The sequence below is a fragment of the Tamandua tetradactyla genome, chromosome 12 (genome assembly GCF_023851605.1).
Source record: "Tamandua tetradactyla isolate mTamTet1 chromosome 12, mTamTet1.pri, whole genome shotgun sequence".
Classification (NCBI taxonomy): domain Eukaryota; kingdom Metazoa; phylum Chordata; class Mammalia; order Pilosa; family Myrmecophagidae; genus Tamandua; species Tamandua tetradactyla.
This window is the reverse complement of record NC_135338.1, coordinates 26,358,065-26,380,693: the sequence shown is the minus strand read 5'-3', so window position 1 is coordinate 26,380,693 and position 22,629 is coordinate 26,358,065. Positions and strand designations below refer to the sequence as shown.

General features: G+C 47.4%; 1 protein-coding gene and 1 long non-coding RNA gene across 2 annotated transcripts in view; one reads left to right on the top strand and one right to left on the bottom strand.

The window, feature by feature from the left end:
* LOC143651908 (uncharacterized) overlaps window positions 1-18,064 on the top strand; it is an 88,870-nt gene extending 70,806 nt beyond the window's left edge. Inside the window, exons 3-4 of the long non-coding RNA XR_013160323.1 lie at window positions 17,073-17,096; window positions 17,524-18,064. This is a non-coding gene — a long non-coding RNA (uncharacterized LOC143651908). The remainder of the gene's footprint in view (window positions 1-17,072; window positions 17,097-17,523) is intronic.
* RAD51B (RAD51 paralog B) overlaps window positions 1,525-22,629 on the bottom strand; it is an 889,743-nt gene continuing 868,638 nt past the window's right edge. The window contains exon 13 of the mRNA XM_077122815.1: window positions 1,525-1,773. The gene's annotated coding sequence lies outside the window, so the exon portion shown is untranslated. The remainder of the gene's footprint in view (window positions 1,774-22,629) is intronic.

Sequence of the window (22,629 nt, the reverse complement as noted above, 5' to 3'; positions counted from 1 at the left end):
ATTCTGGCTTGTTTAGAATTTTGTCTGACTTGGGGTGGCCTGTGTGCCTCTGGGGAAAGCCAGGCTCCAAGGAATTTCAGCTGCAGCAAGTCCTTGTGGGGTCTACCCCAGACCGAGCAGTTATTCAGGCCACTCCTGTGTCCACCATGAACTAATGCTAGGGCCTGTGCCTCCCTTCTCCACACTTTCACTTCTTTATATATGCAACAAGAATATTAGACACCCCACGGTTTTATTAGGAGGGACTATGCCTTAGGAATATCTTTCTGCTCTATTGGAAGACTCCAGGGAAAGCTAAGCATGCATGTGTGGCCTGCATCCATTTAATAGAAGCATCACCAGCCAGTGGGATTACAGAGATGGGAAACACCTTGTTCCTGTCCCAAGGGAGAGAGGTGTGTAAATAAGTGAGCGTAGTGATGTCTAATTCACCTGATGGAGGTGGAGGTGGGGCGCCAGGAAGGGGAGGGTTATTCAATCTGGGAGTGATGGGGAAGTTGGCATCTGAGCTGAGTCTGGAACCTTGAGTAAAGGTTTGTCAGGTGCTCGGGGGACAGGGGATTATTTGTGGCTGGCGGAGGAAGTGAGGGATGAGACCCCACAGCAAGTTGGGGTGACCATTATGCACACCTTCTCCAATCTTTGTCCAGACCTTTTTTTGCCTACATGCTATGGGAGAGCTGGACCCTCCTTTCTCCTCGGAAGGACCAGACCCCAGGTGACCATGCCACTGGCCTCAGGACTCTGACCTGGCTTTAGCAAACATTAAGACTTGCTTTGGGCCACTAGTTCCTGGGCTCACCAGCAAAGAGCACAGCACATGGCTCTTAATGGATGCAGTTGTCTACATCCTTCAAAAGCTTGTCGCCCACCGCGGTCCCGCCTCCCTGAAGCTCGAGTGCATGGACCAAACCACACTCACATGTGCAATGAAAACATCAGTCTGAGCACCTGGAAAACTCCTACTCATCCATCAACCCCAACTGCCGGGCCTCCTTTGCTGTGAGGCATCCCCAGAAGTGCTGGGTAGTTATTAGCGCTCTATGTAGCGCTCTATGTGGCTTGTCCTTCTTACTGCGGTTTAAGCTTTAGCTTCACTTGGCTGTAATTTCTTGGCTTCCTTGAGGACCTTTCCTCCTGGGCTGTGAGTTGCTAAAGGCAAGAGCATGGTGAATCCATTTTTTAAAACAAATAAACTTCTTACTCTGAAATAATTGTCAAACTTACAAGACAGTTGCAAAATTAATATATAACTCATATCCAACCTATCCCCTACTCAGATACCAGATCCATCAACTTTAAACATTTTGCTGCATTTGCCTTATCATTTTACCTAATGTACTTTTGAATCCTCCATCTTTAGCATGATATTTGGTTCATGTGCATACAGGGTGCTCCATAAATGTTTATAAACGAACACTGAATGAATGAATGAATGAATGAGGTTTGAGTTGACTTATTTTATCTGTTCTATCATCTCAATAGAAGCTTTACCTTCATCATCTGTGAGAAGAAAACTGTAAGGCCCAAGGATTTCCTGCTGGGATTGCTTCTTGTACATATGCAGCTCCCTTTCTCAGAGAAGTTACTTGCACTTGAAAATTTAGATTTAAAATTGGATTGAACCCACCTTGAATCTCTAGGTAGTCTATTTTTTCAAGTGGATGTCCTTGGTTTAACAAATCCTAGGAGGAAAGAGGAGGCTCCACTATCACATCTGTTGGGATTAGGCCCCCTGGGATGCACAGTTCTTCACATCTCTGTGTCAATCATCTGAAAAGTTAACATTTCCTCATCTTATGATTTTGGCAAAAATAAGGTAGACTTCCTTCTATCCGGGCAATCTATGCCTATTCCTGCTCCCCACCCCTCAACCTTTTTCTCTCATCAAGGGTAGGGGTGCGTTCTATAGGGAACCCCCCCCCCCAATTCTGCGGCACACTGGTGTACCCACGCAGCCAGGAGGTGGATGACACTGAATGACTTCAGTGTTGGGGCTGAGCTGACCACTGCCCGTGCTGCATATGGATCTTATCCCAGCGCACAGCACCTGGGGGCCGGGCCTCAGCTCATTTCTTTGCTTTGGGAGTATATCCTCCCTGCCTCAGCCCTCACCTCCTAGGGGTTGGATTATGGATGTAAGAGGATGAGTAAAAAATTCTAGGAACAGGCTTGGCCACAGTGACAGTTGCTGGTGAATTTCTTCTGAGAAAATGGAAATCTTTGTCTCCTGATGCGAGCAATGATAGCCATTAGAGGAATTTTCCAATACAATAGGGCAATGAGCAACATGAACAAGTGAGAAGGGGCATAGTTCAAATACCCCAAAACATTGACAGAAGGATCAAAAGGGAAGGAGGAGTTATAACAAAGAAGATAGGATTTAACAAATGCGTATGACTGTGGAATCATTACACCGATGTTTCTTCAAGTCTCCAGCGTCTCGGAACAGCTAGAAGGAAAAACCTAAAATTGTGGAACTGTCACCCATACATACCAAACTCAGAAATCCATTCTATTACTACCTGTTACAATGTACTTTGAAATGTATTGCTTTTTTGTATACAAGGTTTACAATAAAAAAATGTTAAAAAAAAAAAAAAAAGTAGGGGAATGAAGTGTTCAAGGACAGGCTGACGGAGAAAAGCCACCATCTGATCACACATCGGAATTAGGTAACACGGGCCCGTGGAGTGGTAGAGTGGCCCTCCTGGGATCGTGAATCAGGAGGGCAGACATGCTTTCCGTTGCACCCAAGGTTGTGTGCTGAGACCTGCCACTGCCTGGGACACTTGTCGTGCCAGTTCTTTGGGGTGAGAAGGGAGATGATTTTGACCACGGTGCTTTGGAAGGAAGAAGTGAGGAAGAGCAGCTAAGTTAGGTGGGTTCTTTAAAATCTGTGGCAAAAATGCTGTGCAGGGAGCCCTAGCAACTGTTTCCTTCTATGAACTCATGTATTACTCGCTCAGTCTACTCATTGTGCTCTGTTCTGTGCGGGAAACTGTCCCATGAACTGGAGAAACAAATCCTAGTTGTCTTAGTCCTTTAGTTTTATTCTCTTCAATTCCCTTCAACATCCTTCCATAAAAGGAGAAAGGCCATTGTTGTCCCCAGCTCTTTTCTTCCCCACTGCTACAGCAGATCTTCAAAACTCTGAGCGCTAGGGTGCTGTCAAAAGGCCTGGGAGAAGGGACAAATTGCCCTTATGTTAGAAAACCCACCAAGCAGCTGTCTGGGCTTATAATTGTCCTCCGTGAACCCCTGGAAACTCATTTAAGAACTTTTGGAGATCCGATCCTTGTCCCTGATTAGAAAAAAAATAGTTTGGGTACATTTAATTCCCAGTGCCAGGTGGAAACAAAATCTTTCCAAAGCTGTTACTGTCAGTGAGAAATTTAACTTGGTGATATTGTTTAGGACATCAGCTACTCACTCCATGCCTCTCATTCTGGAAGTATCTGTTGTGGGCAGGAATGAGGAATGTGAATCTCCAAAATAAAATGGAAAATAGACGTGGGATGAGACACAGGAAACTGACATCTGCTGGACGCTTAGTTAATCTTTTTTTAATATATCTTTTTTTAATATAATTTTTTCCCCAAGTTTGAAATAATATATGTTCATGGGCAAAAGTTTGAAAAATAGAGTCAAATCCAAGGAAGAAAATGAAAGTCAAGTTACTGCCTTATTAGCCAGAGATAGCACTGTTATACATGGTTTTCCAGTTAAAAAATGTAAAGAATACTTTTCTCTTATGACACAGCCATATTCTATGTATACTGTTTTACAATCTGCTTTTGCCATTTAATGATGTATTGTGTATATTTTCTCATGGGATTAGGCCTTCTTCTAGTACATAATTTTAATGCTTGTTTAGCATTCCATGATACAAAGTTTTATTTAACTGACTCCCTATGGTTGGATATTTAGGTTGTGCCCACCTTTTGCAATGGCAAATAACATGATAGAGAGATGGAGACACTGAGTTGGTTTATTCCATTATTCTGGTCATAAGGTTACGTAGTCCTTCCTCAAAAGTCAGTGGTCATTTTTTGGGCCAGAGACACTATATCATATTTGACTTCAAAACCTTTGCTCAGAACATAAAGATGAACTTAATCTACTCAAGGTAACAGCAACCTTGAAAATTGTCTTAACTCCACAGAACCACTTACCAACATAAAAATACCAGGGTACTTGATTCGTTTATTCATAGATGTATTATTTCAGACAGAATGACGTCCCTTCGCAGATTGTCCCTTGACCCTGGCCACTTTATTCTATAGAGAACCAGGCTTATTGTGATAGCAATGGATTCTACACACCATTGAGCAGTAAATGTGTAGAGGCAACTCAAAGCATGCATTCCTGAGTGAACCATGTATCATTTTTGAATCATCTACCAAGTTGAGGACTCTTGGTGCCACTGTTCTGCTCCGTTAGGGTGAATAATCATGAGGAGGTTAGAATAAAAGGCCCAGGGTTCTGGCATGTCAGGAAGTTTACTGACACAGTGTGGTTGGCCTGGACAGAGGGGCCAAGGCATGAGATCAGAAGCACCTAGCAAACTCCCAGTTGTGAGTCTAGGCTGTCTGTTCCCAGTTCAGCTCAACATCAAGATTCAGGCAGTCATATGGGGCATGCCTTAGTATACCTCACATTTCTTTGTTCCCAGTACCAGTATCCCAGCCCAGCAGGAAACCAGAGAGGGAATGTGCTCTAAGCTGAGGCCAGGTCTGTTATCACTTCCCCCTACATCATCCCCCTTCAATTCCTACTGGCCCTACACACATTGTCAATGGCTATTGAATGAGATCTCAAAGGAAGAAATTCTCATTCTCAAGGTAAAGTCTGGAGTCTCTTGCCATCCTCTGGGGCCCTTAGACTTCCAGAAGAGGTGGGGAAAGGAAGACATAGGAAGAGAGAATGAGTTCAGGGGAAATGGCCCAGGGATGTCCATAATGGTAGAGATATGCACAGAAGTATGAGGCATTAAAAATACATGGGGAAGGAATACGACGTGCATACACACACTCGCTCACAGTTTAATAGGGTTTCTGGGAGAGGAAGTTGTGGTCTCAAATGTGTATGAAAGGTGGCTTGTCCTGGAGTGAGCTCTCAAAACAGAATTGGGTGGGGAGCTAGGGGAGTCACAAGATTTCCCTTAGGCAAACATGTTTGTCCACATCCAAAAAGTAATCTCTTCTCAGCTGCTCTAATATGTCACTGGACACCCCTGCCCAGTCTGACAGCCCCACGTATACAAACAAAGCGGCCTAGTGAGCCATTCCTTCCCCAAGCCACTAAGGGGTCTTCTGTAGGTTGGAAAGGATTTTTTTCTGAGCTGATCCAGCCATAGCTGATGAGCTCAGCTGTCTGCTTTTCTAGGAAAGTAGGCAGGCCTTCTAGGAAAGATTTACTGCAACAGGACATGGCTGCCTTCCACCCACTCCCCGCAACCCCCTCATCTCACGAGTCTCTGCTTTCTTCCAAGCCAGAGACTGAGGTCGGGAGAGTTAATGGAGAAGATCCCAGAAGTAGATCAATATTCCTGTCCTGGGTGATTGAGTTGCTGTGCAAGGACAGTGGGAGCCTCTTTTCATGCTCACAATTGGCCAACAGAGGCAACACTCTAAATGCCAGCCCAAAGAAATTTCCACTTCCAACTAGTCCAGGGACCAGGCACTTTTACTTGGCCTCTGGCAAGTAAAAGTGAAAAGCCCCACACCCATCTCTCAATCTTTTACCCCACAGACATGAATCCACCCCCACCTCCTGACCTGTCCCATCCGATTTAATCTCTCCCTCCCCTAGAAGCCTACAGGGCCAGGCCCCACCTGGCTCCTTATTCTACAGTTTTCTTCTCCCTACCACTGGGACAATTTGGTCTCCCTTAGCATAAAGGACCCATAAAGGGCCCAACTTGAACATAGCTGATGAGAGCCTGAGAAACAACCCGGAGCATCAGCTGCGGGCCTGGTCCCCTTCTAAGGGCTTCCTGTGGATTCACTCATTTTGTCTTCACAACAACTTGATGAAATGGGCACTGATATTATCCTTATTTTCTAGAGGGTAACGCTGAGGCCCAAGAGAGACCCATTACCTTGCCCAGGGTCAAACAACTAAAGAGTGGCAGAGTTAGGATTTGAACCTGGAAGCCTGGCTCTGGAGTACTGCTCTTAAGGCCACACTGCAGGAAGGAATAACGTGGCTCCAGATCTATCAGCCTGCTGTTGGTGCCCAGTTCTGACAATAAGATCCTGCACTCTCCAGTGTCTGACTTCCTGCCATAGGGACCTCCCTAGTTGGCCCATTCATCTCTCTATTCCACCATCCTCTATTCTTTTTTGTTTGTTTGTTTGTTTTGAGTTGGGGGGGGGGTGCAGGGTCCAGGGAATGAACCCAGGTCTCCTGCATGGCAGGCAAGAATTCTACCACTGAGTTATCCTTGCACCGCCCTCCACCATCCTCTAGTCTTACCATCCTCTATTCCAAGTTCTGGATCCCCCCCGAGCCCATTCTGATGGCCATGGCCATGGACCTTGTTAATGACGTTCCATGGTGCCAGTTGCCCATTCATCTGCTTGGATCTGCTCGTGCCTTTCTCCCTGCCCTGATCTGCTCAGCTTTCGGGAGGGGTCATCTCCTCTTTCTAGACTCCCACATCCCAGGCTGTTGTCCTGCTCTATAACTGCTCTATAACTGCCACTGAGTTTGTCTGCTCCTTTAGCATCCAACCCCTGAAGGGCATCCATACCCTGATGGACTTCTAGGTCCATCCCACACTGCCCTGCCACCTGGGCTGAGTCTGGATACACCTGGAGAGCTGGTGCATAGGAGAGTGGTCTTGAGCTTCTCTTGGCTTTCAACACAGCTTTGTGGCTGGGTTATTCCTGGTGCACATCCGTCTTTCCTGCCAGACTGAGTTCCCAGATGGCAGGAATGATGTCTTCCTCAACTCTTGTCCCACATGCAGTCCCTGATGCAAAGCCAAACGCACAGTTCCTAGTGCAAAGCTTAATGCACAGGAGGTGTTCAATTTACATTTGCTGATTGAATTAACAGGGGTTGCACATGGCAACTGTACAGTGAGTGTTGGCAGTTCTTATTATCATGGTAGTTATTATTATTATATACAGGTGGAGGAGCGTAGTGGTGAAGACTGGGTTCTGGGTCAGAAGCATGGACTCTAGTCCTGGCTCTGTCACTTCTCAGATGCTTCTTTGGCAGTTGACCTAACCTTTTGATGCTTATTTCCCATTTGAAAAGCTGGATAATAATACTTGCCCTCATAGAGTTATTTGAGAATTAAGTAAGTACGCAAAGTACTCTGTCTGAAACAGAGTAAAATCTCAATATATAATAGCATAATAATAAAAATTATTAACATTACTATTATGATGATGATGATTTTTAAACAGGGAGGCATGGTTTAAAGCATTTTGAGCCACTCAATTCTCTTCCCTTGACAGATTCTTCTGTTGTATTCAAGAAAGACCTCCCTGTTCCTCTCTCTCCACCCTCAAGCACACACACACACACACACACACACACACACACACACACACAAGTGTATGTACGCCCTGCTGCAACTTCCCCTTTGCATCTATGGGGCAACTGAGTAAGGTCTCTGGGGTTTCAGCCATTCACCATCAGCCTATAAAAGCAGGGCCTCCTGATACAGGGAAGGGTTTGGTGCTTGAAGCCTTGGAAAGCATTCGTTTCTTATCACAGTGCTATAGGAACATAACGCCACAGATCTGAAGAAGGCAACTTGGTGAGGCCCATTAGGGAATGGGATCTCCAGAGGACAGGGAGAGTGAGCTTCCTTTTTGCTCCTATGAGAATTGTTTGCCCCTGGGTCTGTGCCTGGCTCCACACATCTAAAGGGGTGAGGGAGTTTCCCAGGTCTCCACTCCTCTAGGAGGATCCAGTAGAGAAAGATTAGAAGCAGACCGAAGGTAGGACTGTGTTGGTCATCCAGGTGGCTGGATGCCCATGTATCGAGAGCTCAGGATTCCAAGTCTCATCCTTTCTGGGCCCCTACAGTTCTGTCTCTGTGGTCCAAGCAGACCTGGGGCACCAAATGGTAGTAGGAACCTGGCCCTCCTTACAACAAGGTAAGGGCTACCTGGAGCCACTGGTTGAGGAGAACCCTGGGGAACAGCAAAAGTGATGCAAGCAAACTCCCCCACCCTCCCCTTTGGCACCCACAAATGGGGTATGGCATTAGCAAGGGACAGCCAGCCAGGGAAGAAGAGCATCAGGCAACAAGACTGTTTATGCCGATTTGAATTTAACCTCCGGTAGGATTTCTGGTTATGATATTACCACATGTTGTTTCTTTGGAAGCATCTACATTAGAAGGAGATTCTGGAGGGTTTACTAATGGAAAAGCCAAGGGGCTGGCTCCCCTCTTTTTCAGTAGCATCAACCCTTTATTTATGAGTGTGTGACAAGTAAAGCAAACAGCAAGGGATGTCTTCGAGGCCCTGTTCTAAGAATGTGGCTGCTTGTTCTGCATGTCTAGCACCCCTAACAGAACCCAGGGTGAGAGATGGCCACTTTTCTTGCTCCTACTTCTGGGTCATCTTCCAACTTCCATTTTCTGTGGTCCGAGCCTGTGCCACATTACTGTTGGGTGGCCAAGGTCATTCCACGGCCACCAGATTCCTCCAAGCAGCCTCCTCATCCATGTGGGAGGAGGTGCCACAATGCAGCCTCCAAAACACGAACAGACAAAAACCAGAGCTTTACCTTCTTTAAATAGAGGAGGGAAGAGAAGGGTCACAGGCGGGGTCACTGGTGGAAGCCTCACAAGCACTTCATGGGTCTTAGCTCAGGTCCCCTCCCACTCTCCCTGTGGAAATGTTCTTCCATGGTGAGGGTGCTGAAGGCTGAAGTTAGGGCATCCCAAAGTCTTCACCTACATTCCAATGGTCAGCAGCAGGGTGACCAGGAGAGTCTGGAGTAGCTGACAGTTAGTTCAACTATGAAAATACCTGTACCATCATCCTCTTAGGTAGAAAGTTTGCAGGGACATGGGGCAATTAAAATTGGATGGCCCCTTATAGGCAATGAGTCTCATCCTAACTGCCATCAGCACTTAGGACACCAGCTAGTTGTTTGCAACCCCAGTGGGTGCCCAGAGGAGAAAACCAGGTCCACTCGTCTGTCTTGGGAGACAGTCAGGGGCTGAGCCTTTGACGTGGCCAGAACCTGAGGTCTCCAAATTATCTTTGCACTGGGAACTGGACTCGAGGGACAGGCTGCCCCAGCCACTGCAGGGGAGGTGGGTGGAAACACCCCACCATGCTGATGGCAAGCTGAGTGGAATTACAAGTGTGGATCTGAGGAGCAGCCAGACTGGTTTCAAGTGCGTGACCTGCCTGTGGAAAACTGGTTCCATTTTTAAACATCTGCCTACTTGGCCCCACCTGAGCCTGGGTAGACTGCCTAGCTGGGCGCAGTTGGAAGAGATGGGTGGCAATTGCAGTCTCAGCTCTCTATCAATCAGCTGAAACCCTCCCGAGCTCACAGAACCTGACACCCAGAGACAACAGGCGAGAGGGGACAGGCCAGCACCAGCCTTCAGAATCCACACCTGGGAGGACCCACCAACCGGCTGCCCCGGGCGACCTGAGTGGGGATGAAAAGGTGATGGACTTAAATGTGGCGAAGTCCGAAGCGACGGTCAACGTCGGCGTAACGTTAATAAATCTGCACCATGAGCACAAATCTGAGTGCATGTGGAATCCGTGGGTGTGTGTCACTTGAAGACTGAAGGAAAAAGGGAGGAATCAAAAAAGAACAAAATAAAAGTCTTTTTTATCCCTGTAACCATTAGAGAGAAAATGAAGTCCAAATTGCGTTCAGGGCTGCTGGGACAGAGGGAGAGAGGCAAGAATGGAAAAAACAGGCCATAAAGATGCCAGGGCTCCCTAAGCAGAAACATCTGTTGAAGTCATAAGACTTGGGGCCTGGTCAGGCTTCTAACAAACCCAGGAAGAGGAGAGCTTGTGACGGATCAGGACTAGCCTCGACGTCCTGTCCCATGCAGGGTTCCTGGGGCCGGCGTGTGCCCCATGGAGGAGACGCCACCTCCAGGGCCCGGCCTGCCTCCCAGCAGCAGAGGGAGGGGGTGGGGGGAGAGACGTCTCCAGGTCAGGGGAGGCCTGCGGCCATCCCAGAGGCAGGGATGTGACAGCAATTTTGAGCAAGTATTTAAAGCTTTAACTCGTTGGGCTTGCCTGGTGAGCCAGGTCTCCACTCCCGCAGTAAAGAGGAAGATCGAAGGGGGTGGGGGGTGGCACAGTTGCTGGGCACAGGGCTGTTTGCAAAGGCCAGTGGGCCACATGACTCTTTGTAATTTTTCAGCCTAGGCCAACTGTCCAAAGCCCACCTTTTCTAACAGTTGTGAGAACAGCCGCTAACATCCATCGACCATAGACCCTGCTCTGTACCAAGCTCCTCATACGTTTTATACGCTCGTTTAATCCTCCAGCAACCCCGTCGTCCCTGGGATGGGCAGAGACTCAGACAGCCTTCTCCAGGGAGGTTCTCATGCTTAGGGGGAAACTGAGGCTCAGAGAGATCAAAGCACTCTCCCAAGGAAACCCCGCCAGTACATTCCAAGGAATACCCAGGGGCTGCTCTTCCTCCTTTCCCCCAGAACTAATGTGAAAAGCAGTTTCCGCAAAGCCACGTGGGGAAAGCAGCTCTGCAAAAGCAGGGTTCCAGTAGACCCGGTGGCCCAGCAGACCCTGTACATCATCCGTCCTCAAGTTCTGTTCCCTTTGCTTGGGGAAGTGGGAGGGAACGGCCATCAGAGACACACTGACCCAAAACAAAGGGATGTGAGTTAGAACTCCAGCGCCCACTAAGACAACAGAAACCGGGCCAACTCACCATCTCTTGGAGAAGAGCAGAGATGGTAAAAGAAATGAAATCCAGACTCTATCCTACTTGCTTGTGGGAAACGGTGACAGCGCCATTTAGAAGGCTTCATGACAAGAGTCAGATGTTGTGCTCTCTACTCTTCCTTGAACTGCCCTCCCCACGGCCTGCCCCTGCTTGCCTGGTTCGTGCGGCTACTCACCCACGGCTATCCATTCCGCCACGAGACAGCGCGGCCCCTTGGATGGCCAGCACGATCCTTATTTCACGTGTGGGGTAACTGGAGATGAAAGCCTACCCCTGTTGGCTTCAGGGTTTATGCTTAGGGAACTATAAATCCCCCAGAAATTGCAAAACTGAAATGGTGAGAGGACTGGCTAAAGTTCCATCTCCTGGGTAGCTGATTTGGGGAAGCAAAGGATATTCACTGATTCTGTGCTGCTGCTGTTTACTAGGGCAGAAGCCTGCGGTGCTGGGTCCCTGCCTCATGTCAACCTTTTATGATAGGTACCACCACTTCTGCTTTAAAAGGGAGGGACTGAAGCTCAGAGAGGGGACTTAACTTACTTAATGCCACAAAGTGTGGCAGAGATGGATTTAGAACCCACAAGCTCAGAGAGTTCTTTCCTGTGCTGCAGCATCTCAAACTCTAATGTGCTAACCAACCACCTGGGCATCTTGCTAAAATGCCTGTGTTATTGCATCTGTGATAAGCTCTGGGTGATTCCCATGCTGCAGGGCTTAGGACTGTATTTGAAGTAGCAGTATGTACTCCATGCTGCTTCTTTAACCCATGCTAATTTGTGCCATGGAGGCTGGCACCTCTCTGCCTCCTCCATGCAGCTGTCCATCAGAACAGACTCCAAAACCACACTGAGCTGTGCAATCGGCTGCTCTACGTGCCTACTTTTGTTAATTGTCTCACTCCTCACTATTGTTGAAAATCCAACGTCCCATTTAGGTAAGCGGTTGGCAGGGGCCTGTGTAAGTAAGTACAGAAGTCACTGCAGAGGAGGACTCCTTCCCTGGCCTCTGGGGAAAGGCTTTAATACGATTCTGTATCTCAGGGGGATAGATGTGATGAAATCTCCCCCATATGGCCTCTCCCTCAAGTGATGGGAATTTCCTGGACAAGTTCAGCAGAGGAATTGGAGTTTGCTTCTCAAGGGCCAATCTCACTGGGGAATGGGAACCAGGAGCAAGAGGGGAAGGGGTTGCTTTTGTCTGAGATTCAATGACTTGGGTTCTTGCTTCTGCCTCATTTGTATCAGGGGAGGCATGTTCTGCTTTTAAAGCATTTTAGTTCTAGACATGCTTAACCACCTGAGGTTCTGTATTTCCCCAGGGCTCGCTCAAGGGCTCTGAGTACAAATCTTTCTGGAGGGCTGGGTGATGTGCATTCCACAGAGTGGAGGGGCTGGGAGAGGCTCAGGTTCAGGTTTTCTCAGAAGCACAAAGACGGGCGAGTAAGACAACCCAGAAAAGCCAGTCTCAGCCCCTGCGGCGCCCTGACAACTGCCCGCTCCTTTGACATCACCGAGGGCCTCCTCTGCATGGCAGAGAGCGGGACTCCCTGGCTGCTGGCCCCAAGGAGCTGACAGCTACAGGGAGCAGACTTTTAGGTAGATAGTTGGAGTTCCATGGGTAAATGCTCAGGAGGGGTGTGCCTGTGATACCTCAGTTACTAACTCTGGGTGCACATTCCCCATCCGGCTAGGTCCGTCCTGCAGCTCGGCCCTCTTTTCTCTAAGTTAAAACCACCACCTCTCTGGATGGATTCACTCTCACAGTGCCTTGCAGACTTGAGTCTCTCCTTTTACCCACCGGCCACTCTCCACCTCCCCTGACACCATCCTTTTAGAACCCACTGGACACCTTGCTTAAAGACCAGAGACACAATTCAGCTTGACCTCGGTGGGCATCTGGAACTTATCAACACAACGACCGGGAACTCTGCAAATGTTTGCCTTGGTCAAGGATAAAGGGGTGTGTGGAGGGGAAAGGTCAGGTCAGGAGGCGAGGAGACAAGAGTCACGGCTGCCTGTGCAAAGTGGAGGAGGTATTGTGGAACTGGAGTATTGCTCCGGATCGGTCTGCTTACTCGGGACTCTTTATTACCAGCTTGGAGCAGACCTCCGGGCAAATCGCCTCCCTTGGAACGGTTCTGTTACAGCTCTGCCCCTCCACACCAGCGTATTAGAGCTGGGATTGTAGTTTTTCTCCTTCCTATAATTATCTTCTTTCCCAAGGTGATGGTGATGAAGGGGAATTTTGGAGGAAGACTGATTGCAGCAGATTCACTAGAATACAAAAAAGTTTTAATGTGCTGCGGATGCTTTGCAGGGGCGCGATGAGATCTGCAGCAGATGAGCTCGTTGCCTTGGTGACGCTAATGAAAAGCAGGCCTTGGAGAGGTCCGAGAACCCCTGGGGACTGAGTTATCTCCCCCACTCCGCAGCTCTCCTCGCCTCCCCGCCACCAGCCTCAGATCAAACTTCCCTTATATTTATAAAATCTCTACCAGAAACAGAGAAAGTCAGACACTCAGCCAGGCGCCTGCTGCGTCCTTCCGGAGCTGCTCGGGTGACACGCTCCGACGTGGCTCATTATTCTGTTTCTGTTCCTTGCAGTGAGAAGGACAACCAGAGAGGGAAGGAGGAAAAAAAAATTTTTTTCTCTGCCTTAACGGGGGGTGAACTTTACTTGAGGAGTTTACTTGGAATTTAGGGACCTTATTTTGGGCAGGTCATTCTGTCCCTGGCCACTCCCAGCTCTTCTGTCCCAGTTCTTTTTTTATTTTATCCCACCCACAATTAAAGTTTGGCTCTAGCTTAGACCCCTTCACTCCCATTACTCTTTGGCTGGTCACTTAGCCTCCTTCTTGTGCTAACCCACCAGCCTCCTGCTTGGGGTCCCTGGGGAGATTTCCTAAGCTTTTCTCTGCCTCCAATATGAAAATGCAAGGATCGTGGGGAGCTGCCCCTCCCTGTCCTGAAATGGTGGTGCAGAAATTGGGTTTATAACCTCCGATGAACAGGGGATTCTTGAAACCTCCCATGGGGAGAGAGCAGGGAATCAGGGCTGGTTTGAGAAATCTGGGTGACCTCTATAATTGCTTTTTGCCTGGTGGTTATTAAAATGGATAACAAAGAACTTGAAAAATGTAAGGTAAACAGAGGTGGGATAAAGCTCCCAGCTTTGTCCTGCCAATAAACGGGGAGGCACCGTTTGCCCAGTTGATTGCCCTTAATGACCTCCTCATCCTCTGGGCAACACAGACTTCCATGTAGAGAGGCAGCACGGGGGTGTGGGAAAGCCTTGGCTTGGGTCAAGAGGTTGAGTGTAATTTGAGTGTAATTCCTAACTCTGCCAAACCCAGCAGATCCAGCTTGGGCAAAATTATGAAAACTTTCTGTCCCTTGATTTCCTCATCATCAAAAAATGAGGGTTGAACTGGGTAGTCTTTAAGACCTCTTCCAGTTCTATGATTTTTATGTAACAATGAATGAATTATAAGACCATGTGAAAGTACTACCATGAATATAACTCATGGCCAAATGGGAGGGCCAGGTGGCAAGTAATGCAGGCAATGAAGGGAGAGGAGTAATTGATGGGAATGTTCTATGTAGGTGAAACTTGAAGAGAATCTTAAAGGATGAAAAGAATTTGGACAGAAACAAGGAGGGCTGTTGAGCAGGGAGCAGAATGAATGGATGAGGGAAGTGGGGAGGTGCAAGCTGTCTGGAGTCGAGGTAGATGGGAAACAGTAGAAGGGAAGGTTCAGTAGAGATGGCTGGCCCAGGAGGTAGAGGAGGGGTTCAGAGAAGAAAAGAGGCTTGCTCTAAGATTGCAGTACTTCCTGCTTCTTTGAAGAGTTAATGAATCTGCTTTAAGTGACAACCACCAACATCCCAGTAAGTAGAGGTGAAAGGGAACCAGGTCAGTAACTGTTGGGTGGGACCCTCCACCTTTGGCTCACATGGCCCCAAGGAGGCTTCAGGTTCAGGCTGAGGGATCTGACTCTCCAGAGATATGCCCTTTTGTCACCTTCTGCCAAGGAAACCAGCCAAGTGGCACAGGCTGGTGGGGATTAGTCAGGGAGTGTGAGACGAGGAAAACAAGCTCCCCACTGTGTCGGGTGCTTGAGACTGTGACTCCTGAGTGACCTCTGAGGCCTCTTGAGTGTTGAACTCAAGCTAACACTTAGCCAGGGACTGGGGAGGAGCTTAGGTATCATGAGGTCCCTTCTGGGAAACCTCCAGAAACTTCTCCTTCCCATTTTCATTGGCTAGCCTCATTCTCACATCCAGTCCTGCCCTGAGTCCTAGGGCAAGAGTGGTCCATGCTAGGAGCTTGTTCTGGCTCTCTTCCAGCCACAGCCCAGTCATGGCAAGGCGTCCCCAGGTTAAAGGGACATGTCCACTGAGATGTCACACACACTCCACTGCTAGACCTTGCTTTGGTCACTTGGATCCTGGAATTCCCTGTCCAAATGATTCTAAGCCTGATCCCAAGGCTGGTGTGGACCTCAACCCTCGGTCTGTCCCCCCCCGGTAAGGGTGGGCCATGCCAATGGTGTGCACACTGTGACCTCAGGGGGGACCAGGGAGTGGCTTTTGGGGTGTGTGTGTGGAGGTTGGACTTGTGGGTGGGGGGTGACCAGGCACATGTATTCAAGGCTCTTCATAGTGTCTAGTGGAGCCAGGGAATGAAGCCAGCCCAGGGTTGCCCTCCTTATGCCACCACATTCCAGTGTGGAACTCTAAGGTGTCTGTGAATTCTAAATTCAGACTTGGACTTCAGGATGACATGACGGTATATTTGTCAAGGTAGGAAGCTGGAACATATATTTAATAGTATGTTAGCTTAATTTATAGTTTTCATGTATTTAAACACAGGGATGCTGGCTTCCATTGTACTCTTGCCTGGATTCTCAAATGTTAGGAGTTGGGCCCATATTTCCTAGCCTTCCCTTCAACTTACATGACTATGACAGGTCACCTTGTCTCTGAAGAGCTTCACCCCCACCTGGCAGGCCAGCAGGTGCCCTGAGCAGGTACCCTGATGGGTAAACCTAAAGGATCTGAAGTTTTGGTGAACCCTAAACCTGCACCCCTCCCCCACCAGCCAGTCCCAGGAGGCCACTGACACAGTCCAGCCAGTAGAGCCTATACTCTCCCAAGCATGTCCCTTGGGCCTTGATGACCCCATGTGGCTTGGGGTCCTGTGTGAGCATGTAGGTCTCCCTTATGGGGGACAGAATCGGTCCTTGGGTGATTTCAAGGGAATATGGGAGATTCCATTGGCCTGCCAAAGTACTTGTTCCTTGTCATGTGTCCTCTCTCTGCCAGCTGAGGCCTGAAACTTTTTGATAGGCACCAAAGCTTCTGATTCACTCCTGGGTCTCCTACTGTATATCTTTGTTCAGACAGTTTGTTATATGTTGAAGGCCCTTCCCCATGCCATCTGAAAGGCAGACTATTCAATGAAGAAGGCCTAAGAGCCTGGTCTGAAGTAATCCATGCCTTCTACTTAAAAGAACTACATTATTATTATAGTTACTATTATAAAAGTAATTAATGTTCATGGAAAAAAATAAATCATACAGAAGGATATAAAGTGAAAAGCAGAAACCCCCTCACCCTTGAGCTCCCAGTTCCCCTTCCCCAAAGATGACCACTGAAATAGTTGCTTGCATACCATTGTGGAAATAGTCTATGCATATCTTTGGCTGTAGTCTCTTGGTATGCTCACCTGTTACTTGAGATCTCTAAGGGAAAAAGGATAGAGAGAAATGAGAACAGAGCCAAGATTAGAACCTTGGGGAAAATGGGCCTGGTTATACTGGACTCAGAGAGGAAAATAGCTATGGGAAGGAAAGCAGAGCAGGCAAAGTGGGGGCAAGCAAAGTAAAAGCACACAGTGTCATGGAGAGGAGACACTGTGAGGTGTAGGTTTAAGTCATGTGCCTCAAGGGCAGGAGTGGGATCAAGGGAGGGAGGAAACTAAGAACAAAATTAGTGGAGGTGATTGATACAACAATTCAGTAGAGCAGTGTGGCAGGGTGGGGTGCGGGGCAGGAAAAAAAATAACAGATATATGATAGTGCTGGTAGCTGTTCTGAGGCTTCACACATATTATCTCATTTAATCCTGACAAGAGCCTTCATTTTGCAGATGGCGAAAATGAGGAACAGAGAGGTAAGTAACTACCCCAGAGAGGTAAGTGACTAGCCCCAAATCACAGAGCTAGTAAAAGGAGGCAGTGGGATTTGAACTTTGGGAGGCAAGCTCTGTGCTAATCACTGTACTCAAGCCAAGGCACAGCTGACTAAGAGTGGGCAGGAGGTGAGAATGTGGGGCGGAAAGGTGGGGCCTCTGACATGGCTTCTGCCCTAAGAGCACCTTTCAGGACACTGAGGGGACTGAGGAAGAAGAGGAGATGCATGTGAAAACAAAAACGGGAGGAGCTGGATCCCTGGCCCGGTTTTGTCCTAGGATGGTGGGAAGTGTTAGAGGACTCAGGAAGGGCAGGGCAAGTGGCCACTCTAGAGGGAATCTGCACCTCCCAACATGGTGCCTTTCAAAAAACCCCTTGGAAACTCCCCGATTTCTTTCCCATTCCCAGAGCTCCTACCTCCCCTCCCTGTCACGGCTCCTTCCTGGGTTTCCTTCATCTGAGCAGACTGTTTGGAGGAGACCCTCTGCAGATCCCAGCTGGACCGGGCCTGAAGGTGTCTGCTGTGTACCTGACAGCATGGGCATGATGCCCATGAGCTGCTGGGTGCCTTTTCTCCCTTCCATTTTCTTTCCTGGGTGTCCTGAAAGCAGGGCCAGCCTTTGAAAAGGCATGTGGTGGGCAAACAAGAATTGAGGGCAGAAGTTGGGCCTCATGGAGGAGACCTAGTTCTATTCCATTGGATTTGGGAATCGCTGGTGTGTTTAAGGAAACAGGAGAATAGGATTGCCAGATAAAAAAAATAAAGAACAACAAACCATTTGTTAATATAAGTATGTGCCATACTGTATTTGGGACACAAACTAAAAAATGATTCTTTGTTTATCTGAAACACACATTCAAATGAGTGTCCTGTACTTACTTGTGAAATACAGCAACCCTCCTTACAAACACATATACCTCGGCCTTGGTCCTAGGACTTTGTCAGAGAGCAGCCCAGGCTAGTGCTATGCCTTTGATCTAGTGGACCTCCTCCAGGAATTAAATAAATCTGTAAGTTGTCTAACTTCATTGTCTGAGGAGCTCGAGTGCCATGTTAATAAGTCCTTCCTTGGACTTGCTCTGGTGGGAGTTGGAGGCGAGGGGACAGGAGAGTTTGGAGGTTTGGAAGCAGCTGGACAATACAGAAGACCAGGGGCTATTTTCTCACTTGAGATACTGAGAAATGACTTATCTTCACACCCTTGAATTTTTGAGGTGAGTAAGTCCATAAGTGCAAAGGGAAATTCATGGTCTCTTGCCAACACAGAAAACTTTGAGGGCTGAATCCAGCATCAGCGATTGCCAATCGACCCTCTGGGCCATGCTTTGTGTCCTATCTCTTTACTCCTTACAAAAACCATAGAGCACTGGAGCTAGAAGGGGCCACAGAAGAGATCCTTAAGTGCAGATGAAGCCACGTGACTTGTCCAGGTCCACCTACCATGGTAGCTAGAGATGAAGCCAAGTCAACAACCCACATCACTGGAGGCCCTCATACTCTCAAAGAGTGAGGTCTTGGGTGGGATCAAAACATTAAGATATTCTTCAAGGTCACCTTTCTATCCTCCTTTCTCTTGTCAGCCCTCTATGTGCCATGTGTCGAAGGCCTCATGGAATTGGGACATGTTGTCTAAGTCCAGACCACTTACCCTCTCCATTCTGGATTTTGATTCTCATGATACTGTGACCTCCTCCTTCCAATCTTGGTCCAGAAATTCATTATCAAGGCCTTTTCCATATGAATTGACATATCCTTCAAGGATATCAAAAGATATTCAGGTCTTAGGGCTCAGATGTGAAGTTTTATTTTTTGTAGACTGTGTAACACATCATACATGAAATGAGCCTTTAGATTGTGAACCTCTCTGAAGGCCACTATGTCACACTATTCACGGTGGGGTAGGAAGGAATTTACTTTATTCATCTTTGCTTTTCTTAGCTTCCACAAGTTCCATGAACAATGAGTTCCGACAGCCATCACCACATTCTGCTGTGTAGGCAGCAATGCATTTGACAATGTGTCATTGACAAATGTACACCGCAAGACCAGAAAGGTCAGTGTGCTTTTCAGGACTTTGCCTGATGGAAATGACCCAAGTTCTGGCCCAGCTTGAAGTCCTAAAGAGCGATGGGACTGATAGGAACCTGCCACTGAGGACAAGTCTGATTTCATTAATTCATTTAATAAATACTTACTGAGCACCTACTTTATGACAGGCACTATTCTAAGTTCTGGGGATATAGCTTCGGAGAATATAGACAAATTCTCTCTCTTCATTTATGCATTTGTGTATGTGTGTGTGTGTGTGGCTGATTATAAATAATAAATAAACACAAATATATCTGGTGATAATAAGGGCTCTAGAGAAAAACAAAGCAGGAAAAGTGAATAGACAGTGCCTAGGTGACAAGATTGCCCTTTTTATATAGGGAGGTGTGGGAAGTTTTCCCTGAACATCTAAAAGATGGAGTTAACCATTTATGAAGATGGGGGAGAAGATTGGAGGAGCGTGTTGTATCTGTATGTGTGTGTGTGTGTGTGGGGTGGATAATGAAAATCAGGTTTGATTCTGATAGTTTAATCTAGACATGTTCAATAGATATCCCAGTGGAGATGTCAAGTGGGCAATAGGAGAAACAATTCTGGGATTTAAGAAAGAGTTTCAGGCCAGAGATTCCATTTGGGAGCCGCCAGCCTATGGATTTCATATAAATATAAACATATGAGATAGAATGAGATCACCTAGGGATTTAATGACAATAAAGAAGAGAGGTGTGAGGATGGTGGATTCTTTGTTCACCAGCAACACTGAAGAGCCGTGCTTAGCATTCCATGCAGAGTCAGGCCACCCACAGCAAGGGCTCATTCCTTTTGAGTAAAGACTTTCTAAATCAAGAATAGGCTTGGGAAGGAGAGCATGGCATTAAGATGGATTGCACTCCTGTTCTGCTTCCCCTGGGGTTGGTGTTCAAGGAGATGGGCAAGTCTTGATGTCCCTATATCCAAAGTTCCACCTAGTGAAGCAGGCAATGAGACTTAAGAAGTACCCAATGGGAAACCTTCTAAGGGGATGAAAACCTGATGGAGTAGGAGACCTTGGGTGTAGGTGACACATGGAAATGATCATGTGCTGGTTAGGGGCCCTGGGATTGTGAATCAGAGTGGGGATGCAGACCAAGTAATGCCTAACAAAATGGGTCTCCCCAGGGTGAAGATGCTTGGATGGTGAATGCTGCAGGGAATGGTGTGAGCAGATGAAGTTAAGAGAATCTTTCAATATAGGGTCAAGAGAATAGTGTCTGAAGTCATCTCTGGGGTCAATGCCTTAGGCAAATTATTTAACCATGCTATAAATAAGGAGCTTGACCCTGTGCCTGGCAAACAACAAATGATCGATGAATGGTAGCTCCTATTATTGCAATTGTCATTCATGATTTTAAGATAATCTCCCTTTATCTTAACTTATTCTCATCAAGATTGGAGGTCAGATTTCAGAAAAAACAAGGGAAATCCATTGTCCCTCTAAGATATGAGTCTAATTTCTAGAAATGTTTCACTTGAAAATAAAACAAAGAGGAGATTCATTTTTATGAGGTTGGGAGCAGCTATACTGAGAAAAGCATACCATGGAGGAACCCGAATTTCAGAAGGAACACATTCTTGAGTATGACAAGTGTGACGAGACAGGAATGGAGGCACAGCACAGAGCCTGAAGGGTGGAGCAGAGGAACTGAGTTGATTGCAAAGAGGCTGACTTCAGCTGCCAAAGACCTAAGGAGGCACCACCCAACAAATTCTTTGGAGAGGTGAGAACTGGAGGTACAATCTGGGACCTGTTGACCTCACCCTTTCCTTTTGTTGAGAGGAAACAGAGGCCCAGAGCAGGGGATTAGTCACCCCAGGTCACAGTCTAGTTGGTACAAGGCTAAGACCAGCACTAAGGTGGCAGGAAGCTGCAGAGTGGGATCAGGGTTGAGGTATGAGGAAGGTGTGACGTGAACACAAGGGACCCAATTGGATGAAATGGGATGTAAAACATACGGCAATGAGCAGCCCAGGGTTATTACTTTTAAGTGAAAATCAGATGCACAATGTGTAAAATAACAAGAATAGTAATTTTACATTTCACGATGGAAGCATCTAGATTAAAGGAGAGAGAGAAAGGGTGCATTCTTGATTGTTCCTTTTTTTTTTTTCCCCGCATGGACAGGCACCAGGAATCGAACCTGGATCTCCAGCATAGCAGGCAAGAACTCTGCCACTGAGCCACCGTTGCCCACCCAATTGTTCCTTTTTGAGAGTGAGCATCTATTTTCAAACTGGTTAAAAATCATAGATAAGGCTCCATGACAAGGAGCTCAAGTGGCTTTGTTCTAATTATCCCAGGGAGAGGCAGCCGGTTCTTTGGGTTTCCATAGAGCGAGAACATGCAAACCTAGCCTTGCTCCCAACTCTCTCCCTGCCCCATTGTGTCTCCTCTTCTGTTAGTTATCAATTTGGGTCTCTGGTTTTTAGATTAAAGGTTAAGTACTGAAAGGACTTGGACCAACCTGGAAATTCTTCCTCCGTTTCCATCACTCCCTGTCAGCAAGTAGGCCTTTTCTGTTTATACAATTCATGGAAAGGGAATTGGTCTCTTGTGCTCTGCCACAGGTCCTAACTTTCCAAATTGGCTTTCTGGGGACTCTTAGCAAACCACACACAAAATGGTCCTGGTTGTTCCTCCTTTAACCAGCATATACTTTTCCTAAATAAAAGAAAATGAAACATTTTCTCTTGTTCTTGAGATCCATGCATGCTGGGATCTGCTGTGGCAGTCAGGGAGGAGCACTGGACCTTGTGTCAGGGCTGAGCACCCAGATGAAGGCCCACATCTGACTCCCCACCCACTGTCTGCCCCAAATCATGGTCCAAACCAGGTTTAGCCTCCAATACCGTCAGTCCAGCCACAGAGTCCAAAGGCACGGTCCCGATCTAATCGTTAAGAGGCAAGGATGTCTCCTACCCTAGAAGCCCTACAGTGCAAGGCCTGGATCCTTCCCTGAGAATTCTCCGCTGCATCCTTCAGGGCCAGTCATTCCCAATGGGAGAATCCTGGCTCACCAAAGAGGTGTGGGTGGAAGAGGAGGATCTATGTTCTAGAGTTTACCAGGCAACATTCTAGAATTCGACAATCAAGTTCAGTCTTCCAACTGGGTCCCAAGACTCAGAGAAGAACACACTAAGCTCATTTCAAACTAAATCAGCCAGTGTAGACTCAGCCTAGGGGAAAAAATGCAATCTGGTAATCTCCAGAGAGACAGGAGGGGTTGGCTTATGGTATGAGCTTTGGAATCAGACTTGAATGCTTGTTGCATGAATGTAAGCAAGTCATATAACCCTTAGAGACTCAATTCCACCATTCACAAATTGTGGGTAAAAAATATATATATATATAGAGAGAGAGAGAGCCATCGTCTAGGGTTGCTGACTCAGCATTTTCTGCAGGTCTGCCCTGAGATGAGCCGCTCCCA